We start from the raw sequence: 24,022 nt of genomic DNA on the forward strand, positions 1-24,022 counted from the left end.
ATCTGAAGCCAAGAGCCAGGAGCGTCCTCCAGGTCCCCCATGCAGGAACAGGAGCCCAAGCACTTGGCCCATCCTCCACTATTTTCCCAGGCCATAGCAGAGAGTTGCATGGGCAGAGAAGCAGCTGGGACACAAACTGGCACCCATATTGGAGCCAGCACACAGGTGAAGGCTTAAATCACTAAGCCAGAGCCCCGCCCCCCTTAACTCCAGCTGCACCCATTTAGGAGACCCAGAAGAAGCTCCTGACTCTTGATTGGCCCAAATCCAGTCATTGTGGCCACCTGGGGAATGAACCACTGCATGGAGGATCTCTCTGAAACTCTCCCTTTCAAATAAATACGTGCTTTTAAAAAGCTTCCTGGAGGTCAGCAGCTGGCTCCCGTCACTACCATGGTGAGGCCTAATGGAGGCGACCTGATGGGACTCCAGACCCTGGCCTGTGGTGTTCACAGATGCACCTGGGCCCCGCAGACTTTCCAGCATCTGCAGGACACGGTGACAAAAGCCATCATCTGTCAGTCTCTGGCCGAGACTCACGTTCCGCATCAGCTCCGCTCTCTTTGTCGTCACCATTGGCAGAATGTCCGCTGCCCCGAGAGGATGGGGGCTGCCGGTGTCGGGGCCATAGGGCGTCCCTGAGGGGACGAAGAGCAGCTCATGTCCAGGTATTCTCTGGTTGTTAATTATTTAAAACATGCTAGACATAGTTCTTTGTGACACGTATGCTATTTTAGGTACTTCTCTTTGCAATACTATTCCTGAGTCTTAATATTGCAGCTGTTTTCAAGATGAGCCAAATGGGGGCACAGAGGGGTCTTCAACAACATGGTCAAGATGAAACCAGGGATGTCATCCAGTCATCTGAATCTAAAGGCTTAGTTTATAATCGCTGCATTCCATTGCATCTCAGTCCTAAAAACACTGAGTGAGATTTCGACAATGGCGACTTACTGCTGTCTGAAGCCAGCATCTTTACAGGATTCAGAAACCATGAAGTTAAATCATAGGCTTATTACTGACTTTAGACAAGCTCAGATCTGAAGTATGAAAAAATGTGGTCGTGAGGTCTAAACTGTAATGAGAATTCAGAATCAGAGAAGAGGGGGAAAGGTCAGATAAGGTAGCGAAGGTGAGATAAGGTAGATAAGCTCTAGAAGTGGGTTGAGGCATGGGCTCAGGAGATACGCATTTGGTGATTTGACTGCAACATATTTAGCAGGAGAGGCATAGTAATTTAAGAAGAGCAGGTGTTTTGAGGAGCGCTAGATCCAAAAGATGTGGTTGGTGGTTGCTAAATAACTCCTCTCTGGAGTAAGAACTGAATGACTCGGGATGTCCCAGGAGCAGGGAGCAGAAAGACAACCAGGAAGATTGTTCTCTAGAGAAGGCGAGCCCTTGCTCGATATGTGACCTTTCCCTTGAAATTTCCTGCCCTAGCTTAATTAACGTTATTCTCTTTTAGATAGACTTAGGATTCCAAAGTGAGTATAGACCCACAGGTTCATATATGTGTAAGAATTACTTCATTGTGGCAGGTGCCCCTAGGGAAACTAGCTGGTATTTTGTATTTGTACAGAAGTAAACCAATGGGGTGATGAACTCGGGAATTTTCCAAATTCAGCAACATACCATCAATCATGCTTTGAAAGCTTCCCTTCCTGGTGGCATATTCAGAATATTTCCACATTTCCTCAAAGTGGACACAATGTGCTCTCGTAATTTTTCCCTCTTCCTCAGAGAAAAGATAAAAACTAAATAGGAATCTCACAAGATAAATCATAGCAAAAGAGTCTCAACATTTTCTGTTAACCAACACCAGATTATATGGATTGCCTAAAAGACTTATTTTAAGAATTTCAGGGAGCCAACGCTGTGGCACTGGAGGTTAATCCTCCACCTGCAGTGCTGGCATCCCATATGGGCGCCTGTTCTAGCCCTGGCTGCTCCTCTTTGATCCACTGTCTGCTGATGGCCTGGGAAAGCAGTAGAAGAAGGCCCAAATCCTGTGGGAGACCCAGAGGAAGCTCCTGGCTCCTGGCTTCAGATCAGTGCAGCTCCAGCCGTTGTGGCCATTTGGAGAGTGAACCAGCAGATGGAGGACCTTACTCTCTTTCTCTCCCTCTCACTGTCTGTAACTCTACCTGTCAAATAAATAAAATCTTAAAAAAAAATTTCAAGTGCTGGCACTGTGGCATAGTAGCCTAGGCCTCTGCCTCTGGCACTGGCGCTGGTTCTAGTCCAGGATGCTCCACTTCCCATCCAGCTCTCCACTATGGGAAAGCAGTGGAGGATGGCCCAAATGATTGGGCCCCTGTACCTGTGTGAGAGACCTGGAAGAAGCTCCTGGCTCCTGGCTTTGGATTGGCGCAGCTCCGGCCCTTGCAGCCATTTAGGGAATAAACCAGCAGATGGAGGATTTCTCTTTGTCTCTCCTTCTCTCTGTCTGTAACTCTACCTCTCAAATAAATAATTTTTTTTTAAAAGAATCTCAGTGGAATTCTCAGTGTAGGGTATTTAGTCCTCTGGAATTAGTTGAACCCACTGACTCATTAAATTCTGGAAATATCTTAGATGTCTTCACTATGTAAACATTCAATATCCTTCAACAAATACTTAATTTTCCTCTTCTGATACTAGGCACTGTGGAAACATGCTGATTAAGAATGGATCCCTACTGCATTTGCCATGAAGCGTTAGTCTGTTGTAGCACAGAAAGTTTATTTTTTTCTCATGTAAAATGAGGGTCAGAAGTGCAGAGCTAGTTTGGTGTTTTGAGGTCTTGATACATCCAGGTTCCTTTTGCCTTTTTTTCTTTGATCTTACTTTTCAATTGTGGTGTGTTTGATGTAGAGGAAAATGTATACACCATAAGTGTGTAGTTTAATATGCTTGAATTTTATAACAAAATAAAACATTATTTCCCCAGTTCCAAATAACTTTTCAACCCCAAACTCAAAAGGATAGAATTTTCTGAATTTTAGCCTTATAAATTTTTTTCTCTGTCTTTAACCTCATATTAATGGAATAATATAATATTTTTTCTTCATGGTTTTGTTTAAATTTGTAAATTTTATTTTTGTAATTGTATATTCATATATTTATAATTGATCTCTCCTTGTGACTGAGTTCCATTGCATAACTGTATCATGATATGTGCCATTTTCCTATATATGGACAATTGAGATACTTTCTGTTTTTGTTATTGTGAACAGAGATGCTATGAACATTGTTGCTGAAGTCTTTGTGTACATACACTTTTATTTATCTTGGCTAAGTACTTGAAAGTAGAAATACTGGTTATAAAGTAGATGGCATATAATTTTATAAGAAACTACCAAAAGTTTTTAAGGTGACTTTATTATTTTGAGTCTTCCTAGCAGGCCAGGAAAAATTTCCACAGGTCTATATTCTTACCAAAGTTTAATATTTTTAAAAAAGATTTATTTTTATTTATTTGAAAGAGTTACACAGAGGGGAGAGGCAGAGAGAGAGGCCTTCCATCTGCTGGTTCACTCCCCAGTTGCCTGCAATGGCCGGAGCTGTGCCGATCCGAAGCCAGGAGCCAGGAGCTTTTTTTTTTTTTTTTAACTTTATTTAATAAATATAAATTTCTAAAGTACAACCTGCAATCATCCCATCTCCCACTCCCTCTCCCATCCCACCCCTCATTAAGATTCATTTTTAACTATCTTTATATGCAGAAGATCAACTTAGTATATACTAAGTAAAGATTTCAACAGTTTCATGTCTCCCACATGGGTGCTGGGGCACGAGGACTTAGGCCATCTTCTACTGCTTTCCCAGGCCATAGCAGAGAGCTGGATTGGAAGAGAAGCAGCCGGGACTAGAGCTGGCGCCTGTATGGGATGCCGGCTCTTCAGGCCAAGTCTTTAACATGTTGCACCACAGCGCCGGCCCCACCAAAGTTTAATATTATCAGTCTTTACTGTTATACATTCTGGTGAATGTGTAATGATACATTATTGTTGCTTTAATTTGTATTGCTTTGATGGTCAAAAACACTAAACTTCTTTTCAAATGCTTCCTGTCCATTCATATATTTTTCTTTGTGAATTATCTGTCCCACTGATTGATATGTCTTTTTTATGATTTATTATTTGTTTAAAAAAGTTACAGAGAGAAAGGAAGAGACAGAGAGAGAGATTTTTCATCTGCTGGCTCACTCCTTAGATGACTGAAATGACCAGGGATTAGGCCTGGCCAAGCCAGGAGCCAGGAGCTTCTTGTGGGTCTCCCACATGGTGGCAGAGCCCCAGGGACTTGGACCTTCTTCTACTGCTTTCCCCAGGCTATTAATAGGGAGCTGGATTGGCAGTGGAGCAGCTGGGACATGAACTGGTGCCCATTTGGGATGCTGGCATTGCAGGCAGTGACTTTACATGCTATGCCACAAGACCAGTCCCCTGATATATCTTCTTACTGACTTGTTGGAATTCTTTACACATTCTGGATTTAAGTCTTCTACCAGATCTATGTATCATGAATTCTATCTTCCACTCTGTGACCTTTCTTTTCATTTCTTAATGATGTCTTCTAATGAGCAGAAGCTTTTTTCAATTTTGATGAGGTTCCAACTGATCAATTTTATTCTTCACTGGGAAGGCTCTCATGTCCTGTCTAAAAGATCTGCTATTCCTCCAAGATAATAGTGGTGTATCTACACATTTTCTTCCATAAGGTTTGTAATATTAGCCTTTATATTTATATCAGTGAGTGTATAATGTAGTGTTTTGTTATATAGATATTATAAAAATGATGACCATAAGTGTACTAACATATCTATCACCCCATGTAGTCATTGCGTGTGCATGTGAGGGGGCGAAAATACCTAGCATCTAATCTTTCAGCAAAGTTTAAGTCTGCAACACATCTTTAGCAACTGGAATAATGATACTGTGCATTATGTCTACAGAATTTGCTCATCTATTAAGTTAAAATTTCTAGCCGTTAACCAAAATCTTCCACTGCTCCTACCTCCTAACCCCCTGGGAATTTTATAGAGCATTTTGAAAACATTGTATAAGTTCTTGAGTGTTCTTTTTAAAAATTATTTATTATTTATTTATATTTATTATAATTGACAAAGTAAATTATACATGTTATGGTTCACAAAATGATTTTTGAAATGCATATGCATTGTATAATGGCTATCAATCAGTCTAATTAAGGAGAGACATGAACATTCTACTCGCTTATCAACCAGTGTTCAAATATATGGCACATTGCTATTAACTATAAGAACCAAGTTGTACAAATAGATATTGTAAAATTATTCCTCTGGTCTAGGCAAAATTTTTTGTGTTTTGACAAACATCTCTCCAGTATTACCCCTTTCTCCAGCACGTGGTAACCATCATTGTAGTTTCTGCTTCCATTAACTCGACTTTTTCAGACTCCATATATTAGTGAGATCATGCAGCATTTATTTTCATGTGCTTAGCTTCTTTCCAAAAGTTAACATAAAGTTGTCCAGGTTCTTACATAGTGTTAAAAAGACAACATCTTCACCTTTGTAACGACTGAGTAGTATTCAATTGTGTGCCTATAACACATTTTCTCTATTCATTCATCTGTTGACAAACACATTTAGTCTCTAGTTTGGCAATGGATAATTATACTGTGGTGAGCATGAGAGAGCATAGATTTGTATATGCCTTGTAGTGGGATTGCTATATTGCATGACAGCTCTATTTTTAATTATTTGGGAAACTTCTACACTTTTTTTTCATAATGGCTCTACTAGTTTACACTCCCACTAACACTATGCAAGGCTCTAGTATCTCCATACACTCACCAATGCTTGTTATCTTTTATCTTTGGATTCTAATTTTAGTGAGATCATGCCACATGGTGGTTTTGATTTGCATTATCTGTGATGTTGAGCTTTTGTTTCATGCAGAGGGTACTTTAAAATGTTTCTAAAAAGTGAAATTAAAGGAAAAGTTTATTTTTATACAAAAGTATCAGAAATCCATGTATAACTGGATTCAAAAATGTTACAGAAATGTGTATTTTAAAAAAACTATAAAGGGATTTCATTTTTTACAGCAAAATAAACTTAGAATTTAATTCTTCCATGAACTTTTTGAAGTTAGTATTTGTTAGACAATTGTACGTATTTTTTTTCAGAAATGTCCAACTAATCTTTTGTGCATTTTTAAATTGGATTATTTCTTTGTTTGCTGTGGAGCTGTTTGATTTCCTAATATGTTGCTCATGGATCCTTCTGGCCTCATTTGAAGAAGCAGACACGTACTGCAATTGTCTCACACTGGCAACCACAGAGAAGTCAGCAGTTTGCAGAGTCAGCTTATCCAGACTTCTGGACAGGTTGTCTGGTACATTCTACAGTGGACTTGTAGCTGGAATTCTCAGGTAGGCTGGTGCCTGGGTTAGCACGTGGTAGGCCTGGCACACTGGTATGTGAGATTGAGTCTGGAGTCTGGGTCCACAAGGGCCAGCTGGCACCAGCATCCATTGTAGTAGATCTGTGACTGATTTGATAATGTAATCCTGGAGCCCAGATCTGTGGGTATGGGACTGGAGCCTGAATATGCAATGGTCAGTCTCAAGTCTGGATTCATAGATACTGGCCAGACTTAGGGCAGCCCTTAAACCCAAATCCACAGTGAGTGCTGGCATAGTGCTCGGCCACTCTGAAACCTGAGCTGCATGGTGCATGTGGTTCTTGGGTCTGCAGAGATGACCCCAGAGCCGTAATTGAGCGATGAATCTGGGTCCTGGATCTACTGGAGTGGTTCTGGTGCTACCCCACTGGAATAGGCCTGGATCCTGGGTCAACAGGGCCTAGTCAAGAGACAGGCCATGAAAATCAGAATCAAACCTTTGTCAGGATCAGCTTGGAGATTGAGTGTGCCAATGTGAAATGGTTTGTATATGGTTTCAGTGTGTCCTTTCAAAATATATATACCCAAATCTTTGTCCCCAGTGTGGCAATATTGATGTGCTAGAATAGTTAGCTTACAGAAAATAGCACTCTCAGAAGAGACAAATGCAGTTCTTATAGGATGATGATCCTCATGGGAATAAATTGTTACAAAGTGAGAGCAGCCCACGCACTTGACCTCCTAGGCACACTGCAGTTACCCTGTCTGATTCTCCATCGTGTTGTGATCCAGATGGGGCTCACTTCATCAGAGGCCAAACAGAAAGAGCTGCCTGATCATGGAAGTTTAGCCTTGAAAAACTGTGAACTGAGTAAGTGTATCTTCCTTACAAAATACCTCAAATCAGCTCTTCTTGACTAAGATAGGGTGCTGGCCTAGAAGTTATGTCTGAGAGAGGACATGGGGGCCAGCTTTGTTCTACAGGTTGGACTAAGGCTAGAGTTTAGCTTTGCAAGGATAGGTCAGGGTCCTGGGTCCATGTGGGGCAGTAGGAAATGTGGATTGGGAAGGATGGTACTGAAGTATAGGTCTGTGGGAGCCAGTATGGAACCTGGGCTTGCAGGGGTGGTATTGAACCCTGTCTAATAGAGCTTTATCTGTGGGACTTGGCACAGATTTTGGGACCACGACTTCCAGCATGAGGTCTTGGGGACTACTTGGAGCTAAGGTTCATGTGTACCAACCTGGCACCAGCATGGAACTAGGGTCTGATTCTGCAGGTGCTGGACTAGAGTCTGGATCAGTAGGGGCTGGTCTAGCAATAGGGCAGGCCTGACACCTAGGGCCTTGTAGGCTGGCATGGTTCTTGGTCAGTCTGGATCCTGTGCCCTTGGGGCTGCCCAGGAACTGGTCAGGCTTGAAGGCTGGTTTGAATGCTGTTCCATGAGTGCTGTTCTGGTGACCTGGCCCAAAGGTGGGCTTTGTGGGTGCTAGCCTCATGCTGGCATTGGCTTGAAACCCATCAGGACTCAGGCTGTGGAGGCAGGCCCAGCACTGGAGTTTTATTTTTATTTTGATCATCTTACTGTTGAAGATGTTTGAATATCCATATAAACTTTATAATCAGCTTATTAAATCATAAAAACATCGATTGAATAATTTAAAATATTTTATATAAACTGTGTTTTAGAAGTGATATATATTTACAGAAAAGTTGCAGATTGTGCAGAGAATTCTCATGCCAACCTTCCCCTTCTAACACCCAGCATTAGTATGATACATTGCCACAACTGATGAGCCACTATTGGTACGTTATTTTAAGCAAAAGTCCATTCTTTAATCAGCATTTCCTTAGATTTTACTCAATGATCCTTTTCTTTTATATGACCTGCATTAGGATCTCCTTAGACACCTCCCGTCTATTTTCAAAGGCTTTCCTTGATTTTGATATCCTTGACACACTTCAGTAGTATAGGTTGGATATTTAATAGGATGTCCCCCATTTGAGACTCATCTCATGGTGTGACCATGACTAGATGGGTTTTTGGAAGGATGGCTTTAGAGGTGAAGTACTATCCTTACCACATCGTATCAATACAATGCACATCAGTATGATTTTCACTGTCAATATTAACCTTGATCACCTGGTTGAGATTATTTAGTTCGGTTTCTCCACAGTAAAGTTAATTTTCCCCCTTTCAGCATTACAATCTCTGAAACTCATTAAGCATGGCCCAAAATGAAGGAATGGAAAGTTGTCTTCACTTCCTTACATGGGGAGGCAATCTACAAAAATTATTGGGAATCTTTCTTTGGAAATTTGTATGTCTCCCCCTACACATTTTATTCAACTATAAATAGTATATTTATAAATTTTTATATATATATTTATATAGTATATAGTATATAATAGTATAACTCTTTAACTATAAATAGTATATTGATGTGGACTCATGGGTCTTTATTTCATCCTTTGGATAATAATACAGTGCCGATTTATTTGTCTTGCTCAACTGACTGCTACATCTCTTAGATATAACCCAATGTTTATTATTTTTTTTGACAGGCAGAGTGGACAGTAAGAGAGAGAGACAGGGAGAAAGGTCTTCCTTTACTGTTGGTTCACCCTCCAATGGCTGCTGCGGCCGGTGTGTTGAGGCTGGCGCACCGAGCTGATCTGAAGCCTGGAACCAGGTGCTTCTCCTGGTCTCCCATGTGGGTACAGGGCCCAAGCACTTGGGCCATCCTCCACTGCACTCCCGGGTCACAGCAGAGAGCTGGCCTGGAAGAGGGGCAACTGGGACAGAATCCAGCACCCCGACCGGGACTCCATCTTGTTGCAAATGACCGGGTTTCATTGTTTTTGACTGCTGTATAGTATTCTATAGAGTACATGTCCCATAATTTCTTTATCCAGTCTACTGTTGATGGGCATTTGGGTATAGAAGGAACATTCCTCAACACCATCAAGGCGATTTATGACAAGCCCATTGCCAGCTTCCTACTGAATGGGGAGAAGTTGAAAGCATTCCCATTAAGATCTGGAACCAGACAAGGATGCCCACTCTCACCATTAGTATTCAATACAGTCCTAGAAGTTTTAGCCAGAGTCATTAGGCAAGAAAAATAAATTAAAGGGATACAAATTGGGAAGGAGGAAGTCAAACTATCCCTGTTTGCAGATGAAATGATTCTATATAAAGAGGATCCAAAGACCCCAATAAGAAACAATTGAAACTCATAGAAGATTTGGTAAAGTAGCAGGATATAAAATCAACACAAAAAATCAACATCCTTTGTATACACAGCTGAGAAAGAACTTCTAAGATCAATCCCATTCACAATGACTACAAAACTAATCAAATACCTTGGAATAAATTTAACCAAAGATGACAAAGATCTCTATGATGAGAATTACAAAACATTAAAGAAAGAAATAAAAGGCACAAAAAGGGGAAAATCTTCCATGTTCATGGATTGGAAGAATCAGTATCATCAAAATGTCCATTCTTCTGAAAGCAATTTACAGATTCAGTGTGATACCAATCAAAATACCATGCAAATTCTTCTCAGATGTAGAAAACACGATGCTGAAATTCATATGGAAACAAAGGAGATCCCAAATAGATAAAGCAGTCTTACAAAACAAAAGCAAAGCTGGGGGCATCACAATACTGGATTTCAAGACATACTGCAGGGCAGCTATAATTTGATACTGGTACAAAAGCAAATGGATAGACCAATGGAATAGAATAGAAATGTCAGAAATCAATCCAAGCATCTATAACAAACTTATCATTGACATAGGTGTTAAAATCTATCCCTGGAGCAAGGAAATCTCTTCTACAATGGTGCTAGGGAAACTGGATCACCACATGCAGAAGTATGAAGCAAGAACCCTACTTTACACCTTAAAGAAATATCCACTAAAAATAGATGAAAGATCTAAATGTACTACCTGATACCATCAAACTATTGCAGAACATGGAGGAAACTTCTCAAGACATTGGCATAGATGAAGATTTATTGGAAAGAACTCAGAGGCACAGCCAATCAAAACCAAAATTGACAAATGGGATTACATCAAATTGAGAAGCTTCTTTACTGCAAAAGAAACAATCAGGCAATGGAAACTGACAGAATGGAACAAAATACTTGCAAACTATACAACTTAAAAAGGATTTATATACTGAATATAGAAAGAGATCAAGAAACTCAACAGCAACAAAATATACAACCCAGTTAAGAAATAGGCAAAAGACTTAAACAGTCAGTTTTCAAAAGAGGAAATCCAAATGGCCAACAGACACATGAAAAAATGCTCAGGATCACTAGCAGTCAGAGAAATGCAAATCAAAACCACAATGAGGTTTTAGCTCACCTCTGTTAGAATGACTTTCATATGAAAATCAACAAACAATGAGTGCTGGTGAGGATGTGGGAAAAAATTACTTTAATCCACTGTTGGTGGGAGTGTAAACTGGTAAAGCCACTAAGGAAGACAGTATGGAGACACCTCAGAAATCTGAATATAGACCTACCATATGGCCCAGCCACCCCACTCCTGGGAATTTACCCAAGGAAAAAGAAATCAGCATATGAAAGACTTACTTGCACCTCCTTGTTTATTGCAGGTTAACTCACAATAATTAAGACATGGAATCAATACAAAAGCTTGTCAACTGAAGACTGGATAAAGAAATTACAGGATATGTACACCATGGAATACTACACAGCGGCAAAACAAAAAAGCGCAAAACAAAAACTGACATCCGGTCTCTTGCAACACAATGGATGAAACCAGAAAACATCATACTTAGTGAAACAAGCCAGTCCCAAAGACAAATACCATATGTTCTCCCTGACCCATAATAACTAATAGAACACCTAAAAGGCAATCTGTAGAAGTGAAATTGACTCTGAGAATCAATAACTTTGAACAGCCCTTGTCTTGACTGTTGAGTAGCAATTTATTTATTTTTCTTACTATTTGTTGAACTCTTTACTTAACATAGAATTAGTTATATGCATATAAAGTTATTGAAAATAGATCCTAGTAAAAAATAAGAGTGGGAATAAGAGAGGTAGGAGGAAGAGGGGAGGGAATGTGGGTGGGAGGTTGGGCATGGTGCGAAGAAAGTTTGTAATTGTAAAGCTGTATTGTTCCACATACATTCCCATGGACTTACTTCTAAGGGTATAGTTTATTTAATTTTTTAACGTTTATTTAATAAATATAAATTTTCAAAGTACAACTTTTGGATTATAGCAGCTCCCCCCCCCCATAACCACTCTCCCACTCGCAACCATCTCATCTCCCACACCCTCTCCCATCCCTTTTACATCAAGATTCATTTTCAATTATCTTTATATACAGAAGATCAATTTGGTATATAGTAAGTAAAGATTTCAACCGTTTGCACCCACACAGAAACACAAAGTATAAAGTACTGTTTGAATACTAGTTATAACATTAATTCACATAGTACAACACATGAAAGACAGAGATACTGCATTGGGAGTAAGTGACACCCTTGTTTATGGCGTCAGTAATCACCCCAGTCTCTTGTCATGAGCTGCCAAGGCTATGGAAGCTTCTTGTGTTTGCCAACTCTGATCTTATTTAGACAAGGCCATAGTCAAAATGGAAGTTCTCTCCTCCCTTCAGAGAAAGGTACCTCCTTCTTTTGATGACCCATTCTGTCTGCTGGGATCACTCACACAGATATTTAATTTAGGTCATTTTTTTTAGCCACAATGTCTTGGCTTTCCATGCCTGAAATACTCTCATGGGCTTTTTAGCTGGACCCAAATTTTTAAGTGCTGATTCTGAGGCCAGAGTGCTGTTTAGGACATCTGCCATTCTATGAGTCTGCTGTGTATCCTGCTTCCCATGTTGGATTGTTCTTTCCTTTTTAATTCTATCAGTATTAGAAAATACTAGTCTTGTTTATGTGAGCCCTTTGACACTTAATCCTATCATTATGATCAATTATGAATTGAAACTGATCACTTGGACTTGTGAGATGGCATTGGTACATATCACCTTGATGGGATTGAATTGGAATCCCCTGGCAGGTTTCTAATTCTATGTTTAGGGGTGAATCCAATTGAGCATGTGCTGAACTGTACATCTCCTCCCTCTCTTATTCTCACTCTTATATTAAACAGGTATAGTTTGAAAACTTGCCATGAGACCCCAAATTCTCTTAAGCTGGGGAGTAAAAATAGTATTTTAAGTGTTAAAGTGATCATATGGATAGGATTAAGTGTTAAAATGATCATGTAAATAGGATTAAGTGTCTGGTAATAATAATAATAGAATGAAAAAGGAGCAAATGCTCTAACATGGGAAGCAGTGTATACAGCAGATTTATAGTAAGACAATCACTTTATGTAGCACTCCTACCTCAGGTTCAGCCCTTAAGCATTCTCGTTTGGCTGAAAAGCCCACAAGAGCATTTGAGATGTTGAAAGCCAAGACACTGGGGCAAAAAACTATCCTTCATGAATGCCTCTATGGGTGAGTCACCCGTGGAAAGAAGTGGTCATCAAAGAAGAATGTATTTTTCTCTGAAGGGAGGAAAGAACTTCCATTTTGCTTATGGTCTTCTCTATATACTTATGGAGTTTGTGGATTCAAAAGACTTCCATATCATAGGCAATTTGTGTCAATAGCCTAGGGTGACCACTTGTATCATACAGAAGAGTTTTAATTGTTAAATTAACACCAGGAGTCATTGTGCACTAACTTCCCATGCAGGACTTCTGCCCTCAAAGAGTTGCATTAGGAGAGTTAGCAATAAAACTTGTTTTCAAAGTTTTTTTCCATTTTAGTGTATTAAGTGAAGGATATACTTATGTCTCATAAGTTTTAGCTATGCCAAAGTGTCCAACTACATTGCTAGTTTCCCTAGGTGCTTCTTTAAGTAATGATAAAACTTGTTCCCAAAGATGTATTTCTTTTAACATATTTAGTGAAGGATATTCTTATGTCTCATAAGATACAGTTATGTCTAAGTGCTCACAAAAGCTTTATCATAATTTGATGCTTCTTTAAAGTTAATTAATTTTCTCAAAAAAAAATAAGTGAAATTAACTTTGAGATGCAATGACTTTGAACAGCCCTTGTCTCGACTGTTAAGAAACAGGTTTTCTTTTTCTATTTTTTCTTCTTTTTTCATACAAATTTTTGAGCTCCTAACTTACTATAGACTTTATCTTCTTTGTATAAAGTTAATTGAAAATAGATCTTAGTATAAAATAAGACTGGGAATAGGAAAGGTAGGAAGCAGAGGGGTGGGAGTGTGGGTGGGATGGTGAGCATGGTGGGAAGAATCACTATATTCTGAAAGTTGTACTTACGAAATGCACAAAGATTGCATTCCTTAAATAAAAGGTTTCTCTGGAAAAAATGTTACCAATATTACCATAGTGGGGACTAAGCTTCAATATCAGGTGCTGAATTGTATTAAACATTTTTGTATCAATTGTTATAATTCTGCATTTATGAGACTGATTTGCTAATGTTACATGCTCTTTTCTTTTTCTTTAAGATTTTATTTATTTATTTGAAAGGTAAAGTTACAGACAGAGAGAAGGAAAGACAGAGAGGAAGGTCTTCCTGCTGTTGGTTCACTCCCCAAATGACCACAACGTCTGGATCTGTGCTAATCTGAAGCCAGGAGCCAGGTGCTTCTTCTCAGTCTCCCATGAAGGTGCAGGGGCCCAAATGCTTGGGCCATCTTCTACTACTTTCCTGGGCCACAGCAGAGAGCTGAATTGGTAGAGGAGCAGCCAGAACTAGAACCAGCACCCATATGGGATGCCAGCGCTGCAGTCAGAGGATTAACCTACCACGCCATAGCACCGGCCTCACATATTCTTTTCAGTGTTACATTAACTACTTGGGGATGGAATCATGTCATTTTTACATTTTACTAGATTTTTCTGATATTTTGTTAATCATTTTAGATCCATGTTCTTGACAGATATCAGTCTGTAATTTCTTTTTTTTTTTTCAGTCTGTAATTTCTTGACCTTATAATATCTTTGTCCTTTAAGATTAACCTGGACCTATAAAACATTTGGAAAGTTTTCCAATTTTTATAGTGAAGAATTTGTGTATATCATTGCTTTCTTAAGGTTTGTTAGAATATACCAGTGAATGATTGTAGCCTGAAGTTTGTATTATTGTTTTAAGATTTTTGTTAACAATTTCTATTTCTTTAAAAAATGTATATACTTACTTAAATTTTCTAGTTCTAATTATACCAGTTTTTGAAGTTGTTTTTAAAGGATTTTACTAAATATGTTATTGAATTAATTAAGGCAAAGTTGTTTATCACTTTCTTTTATAATCTATTTTAAGGATTATAGAACACATATTAATACTTTCTCTTTCATTTCTGAGAGTAGGATTCTCTGTCACTGTTAATATTCATATATACTTCCATTTTGTTTTATAGAATATCTGATCAACCCTTCTAACATTTACATCTTTAAGTATACATGAATGGAAAGGAAACTGTTCACTGTGTAATGTCAAGTACTCCTAGCCCACCACTATATTGTCTAAGTGATTGCATTGATGTTTCAACAACATTGCTACTCTCATTCTTTTGGATCAAAATTCTTTTGGGTCAAACTATTTTAGATCTCATTCTTTTGGATCAAAACTTATTTATGAGTTTACATTCCATATACTCTTCTTATAATAAGACACTGATAGCCCTTCTATTGGAAAATGGGATTTATGCACCATTCCTTGGAATCTTAGCTAGCTTGTGACTGGCAAAAATGGCACTGTGTTTCTTACAGTGTTAAATAATTGTAGACAATATAATTTCCAGATGGTTTCCTTAGGAACCTTGCTTTTGGACTCAAGAGCTACTATGTAAGCAATCTGACTTTCCTGAGGCCCCTGTGCTATATCCAAGTCCAAACAAGACCATACAGAGACCACATGGAGAGGCCCCCAGACTTCATGGAAAGAGATATTCTCAGCCAATCCCCTGATGTTCAGGCTTTACACTTCTATTCTTCTAACTGTATCTCCATCTGGCTGAAACTGCAGGCAAGTCTAAGCCAAATCATCCTGCCAAGTTTTTCTGAATTGCTTATCCACAGAAAATCTGAAGGATAATAAAACTATTGTTATTGTTTTAAGCCATTAAGTTTTGGGGTGATTTTATGAAGCAGGAAAGGGAAAGGAACTTCTGGAAAGCAATTCATACAGCTACACCTAAGGCATTCACTCAGTGAAAAAAGAAAAGAATGTGTGGTGGGAGATGTCTAGAAATCTCTGCCAGAGCCTTCATAAATTGATAGTTTAGTGGGAAGATCAAAATATATCTACTAATATCAGCACCTTGTAATAGTTATGTGCTAAGCATTTTAAGTGTACAGAGGGTATCTAGGTGAGGATATTTATCTAAGCTGGTAGATCAAGGAAAATCTCTTTAAAGGAAGCAATAATAAAAAGGTAACAATAATGTTTACCATTTAGTTCTGTCTTAGGGAGTTAACACCTTAAATATCTGCTCTCAATGAACAACCATAGCAACATTCTGAAGTATGTATTAGTGTCCTTGATCTACAAAGGAAGATATGGACTTGCATAAAAGACCTGTGTCATAAAAGGAGGGGGAGGAGTCTTGCTTTTGTTTTTTGTTCTCCTTCTTCCTCCCTTTCTCAGTCCATCCCACCTACTTTTGTTTTCTTCCTTTCAAATTGTAGGAAATGTTCTTAATATGAAATTTATCATACATTTTAAGTGTACAATACAGTATTATTAAACAGAAACATTATATCTTAGTTATTTAGTGTAACTGAAGCATCATACTCACTGAAAAATACCTCCCCATCCTGACTTCATCCAGTTCCTGGCAATGCTGGATCTATGAGCTTGATTGTATTCAATACCTCATATGAATTGGATTGTGTAGTATTTGAGCCTGTGGAACTGACTTATTTCATCCAGCATAAAGTCTTCAGAACTCATTCATATTGTTGCAATATATCAGGATTTACTTTTTGTTAAAGGCTGATTCATACTCCATTTTATGTTTATACCACATTTTCCTTTTAGTTCAACTATAAATGAATATCTATGTTGTTTTTATTTCTTGGGTATTCGGTAATAATACTGGAATGAATTTGGAAGAGCAGATACCTCATTGGAATCTTGTTTGCAATTCTTTTGGATATACTCATTTATCTAAAAGTGGGAATGCTGGATCATGTGTTTGTTCAGCTTTTAATTTTGAAGGGAATCTCCGTACTGTTTTCTTTATAGTGGCAGCACTATTTCACATTCCCACCAATAGTGTATAAATATTCTGTTTTTTTTCTATATCCTCAACAACTGTTGTTATCTTTGTGTTTTATTTGAATTTTTTTCTACCACAGCCAGCTTAGCAGATTTGAGGTGGTGACTCATTCTGGTTATGATTTGCATTGCCCTGGAACATATTTTATAAACTGCTTGACCACTTGTATGTCTCCTTTGCCTAAATAGCTATGCAAGCTTGTGTCTCATTTTAAAATCTGGTTATTTATATTTCACTCTAGTTTTCTAAGGTTGTATATATTCCTTGTACATATCAGATCTTCATGTCTTATCAGATGCATGATTTGCAGATATTTTCTCTTATTCTGTAGACTTCTTCACTTTGTTGATTGTTTCCTTCGATGTGAAGAAGGTTTTGTGTTTCATACAGTCTCACTTGCTTATTTTTGACTAATTGCTTGTGTTTTTGGTGTCATGCCCCAAAAATCAGTAGCTAGACCGATTTCCCCTTATCTATTCATGTAGAAGTTTTACATTTCAGAACTTGCATTCAACTTTTAACTTACTTTGAGTTGATTTTTTGTATGATATAAGACATATGACATCCTCTTGCATATTACATACCATTTTCCTATCACCATTTGTGAAGAGGCTATCATTTTCCCAGTGTGTCTTATGACACACATGTGGAAGCTCAGTGGACCATATAGACATGGGTATATTTTTAGGGTCTCTACTCTGGTTCATTGATCTATGCATGTGTTTTTGTATCAATACCAAGCTGTTTTAATTATTGTAGCTTAGTTATATATTTGACATCAAGGATGTGATGCTTCTAGCTTTGTTCTTTCTCATGGTTATTTTGGCTATTTGTGCTTCCATATGAATGAATTTTAGGATTCTTTTTTTCTATCTCTATAAAAATACATTTAAGATTTTAACAGTGATACTACTAGATCTGTAGAATGGTGATACTATTGGTTCTGAAGACAGCATTGGCAGTATTGTCATGCTAACAATGTTATGTCCTCCACTGCATGAATGCAGCAAGACTTTCCATTTATTTCTGTCTTCCTTTATTTCTCTCACCAATGTTTATAATCACTTTCAGGGTACAATTCTTTCAAGTATTTGGCCAAGTTCATTCTTAAATATTTTATTCTTTTTTGTTACTATTGTGAGATTTTTAAAAACTTTTGCTATGTAATTGCTTTTTTATTTATTTATTTTTTGACAGGCAGTGTTAGACAGTGAGACACAGAGACAGAGAGAAAGGTCTTCCTTCTGTTGGTTCACCCCCCAAATGGCCACTTCGGCCAGTGTGCTGCACTGATCCAAAGCCAGGAGCCAGGTGCTTCTCCTGGTCTTCCATGCGAGTGCAGGGCCCAAGGACTTGGGCCATCATCCACTGCACTCCTGGGCCACAGCAGAGAGCTGGAGTGGAAGAGGAGCAACCGGGACAGAATCCGGCGCCCCGACCGGGACTAGAACCCGGGGTGCCGGTGCCACAGGCAGAGGATTAGCCTAGTGAGCCGTGGTGCCGGCCTGCTATGTCACTGTAAAAATTCAAATAAAAAGGGAGGATGCGGGGCAGGAGAAGGTAGGTTGGGAAGAATTACCATGCTCCTAAATCTGTATATATGAAATACATGAAATTTGGTCACCTTATATGAATAAAAATTTTTAAAAATTTCCTCTTGGATGTTCATTATTGATATAAGCAACTGATATTTTGATGTTGGTTTTGTGTCCTGCAACTTTAAAATTTGGTTTATTAATTTTGCTAGTTTTTTTCCCCTTAACGTGGAGCATTCAGAACTTTCCACATATAAGATCATTTCATCTGTAAACAGAAATAATTTGATTTCTTCCTTTCCCATTTTGATGCCTTTTTTTTTATCTTGCTTAACACCTCTGGTGAGGGCTTCCAGTACTGAATGGGAGTGGTAAGAATGGACATCCTTGCCTTTCTTATTAAAGAATTAAAGAAATATCTTTAAACTTTTTCCTATTGAATTTGATGTTAGCTCTGGGTTTCTCATACATGCTTTTATTATGTTGAGGTATATTCTTTCTATACTTCAAGTGTATTGAAATGTTTTATAATGAAAGGGTACCAAATTTTATAGAATGCATTTTCTGTATCTATTTGAATGGTTATATGCTATTTTTAAATTTTTATTTATTTTCAAGTAGTTGAAATTCAGAGTGGGAGGGTATTTCAAGTATTTGAAATTCAGAGCTAGTTCCATTGGCTAGTTCACTTCCTAACTCCCCAAATGCTTGTAACAGGCAGGGCTGGGCCAATTCAAAACCAGGGACCCAAAATACTATCTGGTTATGTCACGTGGATGATAGAGACCCAAGAACTTGAAACACCATCTACTACCTCCCAGTATGCGTTACCAGGAAACTGTATCAGAAATGGAGTAGTTGAGACTTGAACTGGCACTCTGATATGGGAACAAGTGGGAAGCAGGCATCCCAAGTAAGTGGTTTAACCTGATGTGGCAGAATGCAAGCCCCAAAATGATACTTCTAAAATCTTATTAGAGAGAGAGAGAGGGAGAGGGAATGAATGGTGTAAAAAGGAAGAGAACTCTTGTCTGTTACTTTACTTCCCAAAAGTTCACAATAGACCCAGGCAGACTGGGCAGGGGTCAAAACTGTGAGTCAGAAACTCAATTTAGGTCTGCTGTGTAAGCAAAAAGTACCCACCTAACTGAACCATCACTACTGCCTTCCAAAGTGTGCATTAGAAGGAAGATGGAGTCAGTAATTGGAGCCAGGCATTGAGCCCAGACACTCTGGTATGAACAAATCACTTAACCACCAACCAAATACCTGCCCCAATCATACAAGCTTATGCTTCATTCTGTTGAAGTGGTTTATCATATGTTATGGTGTTATATCACTCCAAATCCATATGTTAGACTTAATTTAACATGCAACAACATTGGGAGGTTGGGCTTTTGGGGGGGATTTTTTAAGTAATAAGGGCTCAACTCTTTTGAATAGATTGACTTTATAGAAGGACTTGACAATGGGAGATTTTTTTTTTTTTTTGCCCTTTTTTGCCCTTTTACCTTCTGCTTTGAGGATACAACTTTCAACCCCTTTGGAGGAGGAAGAAACAGTACCCTCTTAAAAGCAGTCTGAGTCTTCATCAAACACAAAAACTGGTAGTGCCTTGATTTTGGAATCCCAGCCCCTAGAATTATAATAAATCCCTGTTCCTTATAAATTACCCATTGTGTGGTATTTTCCTACAGTAACACAAATGTATCAAGACATCAGATATGTTCATTTGAGAATGCTGAACCATAATTGCATCCCAAGAAGAAATCTCAATTGATCATGCTGTATGATTCTTCTAATGTGCTGTTTCATTCAACATGCTAGTATTTTGTTGAATATTTTTGTATCTATGTTCAGCAGGGTCATTAGCTTGTCATTTTCATGTGTGTCTTTGCATGGGTTGGATACAAAGGTAATACTGGCCTCATAAAATGAATTTGAAGTGTTCTTTCATCTTCGATTTGTTGGAAGAGTTTACACAGGATTGTTGGTCATTTTTTGATAGAATTTTGTTTGATAGAATTCTGTAGTGGGATCCTGTGGTACTTGACTTTTCTTTGTTGGTATGTTTCTTATTACAGATCCAATCACATTATTCTTTATTTGTCTCTTCAAGTTTTTTATTTATTCTTTATACAGTGTTGGTAAGTTTTAGTTTTCTAGGAATTTATTCATTTATTTTAGGTTATGCAGCTTGTTAACACGTAAATGTTCATAGTAATTTTTTGATCTTTTGTATTTCTGTGACATCACTTGTCAAGTATCCCCTCTCATTTCTGCTTTTATGTATTTAGTTTTTTTTTAATAGAGAAGACTATATTTTAGGGAGGACAGATGAAGGGTGGGTGGCTAGAGAGAGAAAGATGTTGAGCCTGCCTGGACAGAGGGCAGAGGGCTTGAAACCAGGCTTCATTCTGTTTGAGCAGCAGGCAGAGTTCCTTCTTAAGCTGCTTACTGAGGAGGGTGCAGAGCACCATGTGGGCCCTGAAAAGGTGGGGAAAGAATACAGGGCATGGGTTTGAGCTCTTTGAGAAAGAATGCAGGAGCTGTGGAGTCCCTGGATTATGGGGGGGATTGGATCTGCTTTCAGGCAAGGAGCTAAAATGACTCTAAAGCTTATGTTCTTGTTCCATCAATCCTGACTCTGAGTACAGATAATGAGATGGGGGCACTGGTTTCTTTCTGGCTACTTCCTGATGATATGGGGCATTGATGCAGGGTCAGGTAACTGTGCTCCAGATTTGATTGATTGAAGAAGAGCAGTCCTGTGCTGTTCCTGCAAGGTTGATTGTGATATAGCAGTCACTCTTTCCTGTAAGAACTTATGAAATGCATTAATTATGCATGGTAGAAATAGAAGCACCATGATTAAATTGTTATGAGGGGTGAGAAGGGATACAAACCAAGGTAACAAGGAGGGCTTTTGGAACCAGTTGTTTCAAGAGTGAGATGTCCATTGTTGAATTCTGGGTGATCTGTCAAATTCCAAGCAGCATCACAAACAAGACTGAATTGATTCACATGAAAGCGACATTTTTATTTTCGATTTTGCTTATCCCTTTTTAACCAAAAAATATAGTTTTATTGATTTTTCTTATTGTTTTTCTATTCCCTACATTATTTATTTCTGGTCTCATTTTTAATATTTATATACTTTTGCTAACTTTTAGATTATATTTTTCTTCTTTTGCTAGTTGCTTGAGGTGTAAATTTGAGTTGTTTATTTCAATCATTCTTTTCTGATGTAAGTGTTTCTCACTTTAACTTGTCTCTCACACGGTTTTTGCTAAATCTGCTGTTTTGGTATACTATATATTGACTTCAGTTTATCTCTAGAAGTTTTCTAATTTTCTTTTTGATTTCTGTTTTGGGCTATTGGTTATTCATGATAATGTGGCTTAATTTTCATTTTGTGAATTTTCTTCTTCTCTTTCTGTTATTGATTTCTGTCTTCATTCTATTTTGTTCAGAAAAGATAGTTGGTATAAATTCAACTCTTACATTTTCTGAGACTTTTTGTGTTTTAATATATGATGTATTCTGATGGATGTTCCCTGTGTACTTGAGAAATATGTTTATTGTGTTGCCATTGGATAGCATGTATCTCATATGTATGTTTGGTTCATTTGGTCTATAGCGTTATGCATTCTGCTTATTTTCTTATTCATTTTCTGTCTGATTTTTCTACTAATTATTGAACCTGGAGAATTGAAATCTCCTGTATTGCATGAGCATTATTAACTATTTCTCCTTTCATTGGTGTCAATATTTATTTTATATATTGTGCTGATATTAGGTGCAAAAAGTTATAATGGTTATCGATTTGACACTTTTATTACCATATGATGATTTTTGCGTGTAATTAGTTTTTTTAACTTAAAGTTTATGTTGTCTGATTTAAGTGTAGTAAGCCATTTCTTCTCTTTTTTGGTTATTTTCATGAAATCTTTTCTATTCCTTCACTGTTAGCCTATGTATATCCTTAAATCTAAAGTTTTCAAGTATCTTTTGTAGGCAGCATTTAATTAGATATTATATTTAATACATTTAATCACTCTTTATTGATTGTAGAATTTAATGTACCTAGAATTAAAATAATTATTGGTAGGTAAGTTACTATTTCCCATCCATCAAGTCTTTCCTATCTTTTGCATCTCTTTTTCTCTCTTGCTATACTCTTTTCTGATTTGTTAAAATCTATTATAAGGTATACTTTGATTCTTTTTATATTTTTCTTTTGTAAATTTTCCACAAACAGCTCTTCATGATTACCATGAAGCTTACAACATATATCCTACATATATGTCTAAACTGATAACTTCAAATTAATAGAAATTTTCTAGATATTAGTTCTCCTCCCCCCACATTTTTATTGATATCATAATTTGCATCTTCATATGTTATGTTTCCATTAACAAAATTTGTTAGCATCATTTCAGAAAGACAGCTTTACTGGATATAGTGTTGTTAATCTACTTTTTTTCAGCATTTTGACTATATAATCCACCTCCTTTCTATCCTGCAAGACTTCTGATGAGAAATCTGCTCATATTATTGTGGGAGCTCTCTTGTCCATCATGAGTCCCTTTTCTCTTAGTGTTTTCAAAATTATTTCTTGTGGGGAGCAGGGCCCGTCGCCCAGGAGACAAATAAGTACTAAGACTGTGGACAAATAAATACTGAGGACAAATACTGAGATTACCGAGACTAGACTAAACTACTGGAACTGCTAAGACTAACTCTATGCATCTGATCTCCCACCATATGGCGCTGAGAGGGAGTAAACAACTTCCACACAGCTGCCTCACCAATTCCACTAACAAGCTGCAGGAGCTGATCCTGCCCCTGATTGGAGGAGAGCAGTGTGCTCAGCGCTTGGGGAGAGAGCACCAGCAGAGTTGGGATTGCAGAGGTGGGGGGCCGGCAGCTAATCCAGGGAGGCCTGGGGAAAGAAACAACAGCAAATCCGTTGCCGCTCCTCCGCGAGCCTGCGGAGCGAGCGACAATTTAAGATTTCTTTGAGTTTTTCATATTGGGTATTCTTCATTTTTGCATCTGAATGTCCATTTCTCTCTATATTTCTTTTTCCCCTTATATATCTCCTGTAAAGCACATATCAGTGCATTCAAGGATGTTGCATGGGTCTCTTGGTCTTTTACTCTTTTTAAATTCTTTTTCCTTTTTGCTCTTATAAATGAATAATTTCCAGTGGTCTGCCTTCAAAAGCACTAGTTAGTTCTTCTACTTGATCAAGTTTTCTCTTCAATGAATCTACAGAATTTTTCAGTTTTATTAATGTTGTCTTTAAGTCTGTTTAATACTTTTTCTGTATGTTCTGTATTTCCTATTTATTTGTAGATATTGTCATTTTATGTATCCTTTTCTTACTCTATTAGCTATATGTATGTTCTCTTTCAAACTTGAAAATAATTATTTTGAATTCTTTGTCAGACAGTTGACAAGTCTCCATTTCCTTTCCATTTGTGTCAGACAATTGATGATTCATTTTGTTCCTTTGTTTCTTGTTTTCCTAGTCCTTGTGTTTCTTGTAGGTTTGCATTGGTGTCTGTGCATTTGAGCAAAATTATCATCTCTCCACTCATTATGTATGACTTTTACAGAGAAAGACCTTTAATCAGACAGGGTAGTCTCTCAAATATTTTCTCTGGAATTGTACATGGAAACCCCTAAATAGAAAGGTACTACTTTAATCTTTTTAAAGAGCTCACACTATTTTGCTGCTTCTGGTTTCTGCTGTACCATGGGTTAATGTTGGAGAAAT

General features: G+C 37.9%; 1 long non-coding RNA gene across 1 annotated transcript; it reads left to right on the forward strand.

Annotated features, from left to right (window-relative positions):
- The first annotated feature begins 253 nt into the window (after window positions 1-253).
- On the forward strand, window positions 254-14,365 carry LOC149125407 (uncharacterized). The gene is made up of 3 exons (XR_016211409.1): window positions 254-668; window positions 6,215-6,399; window positions 13,928-14,365. It is a non-coding gene; the product is annotated as an uncharacterized LOC149125407 (long non-coding RNA).
- The last annotated feature ends 9,657 nt before the right edge of the window (window positions 14,366-24,022 follow it).

The sequence above is a fragment of the Oryctolagus cuniculus genome, chromosome 7 (assembly GCF_051225735.1).
Source record: "Oryctolagus cuniculus isolate XC-2025 breed Fujian yellow rabbit chromosome 7, ASM5122573v1, whole genome shotgun sequence".
Classification (NCBI taxonomy): Eukaryota; Metazoa; Chordata; class Mammalia; order Lagomorpha; family Leporidae; genus Oryctolagus; species Oryctolagus cuniculus.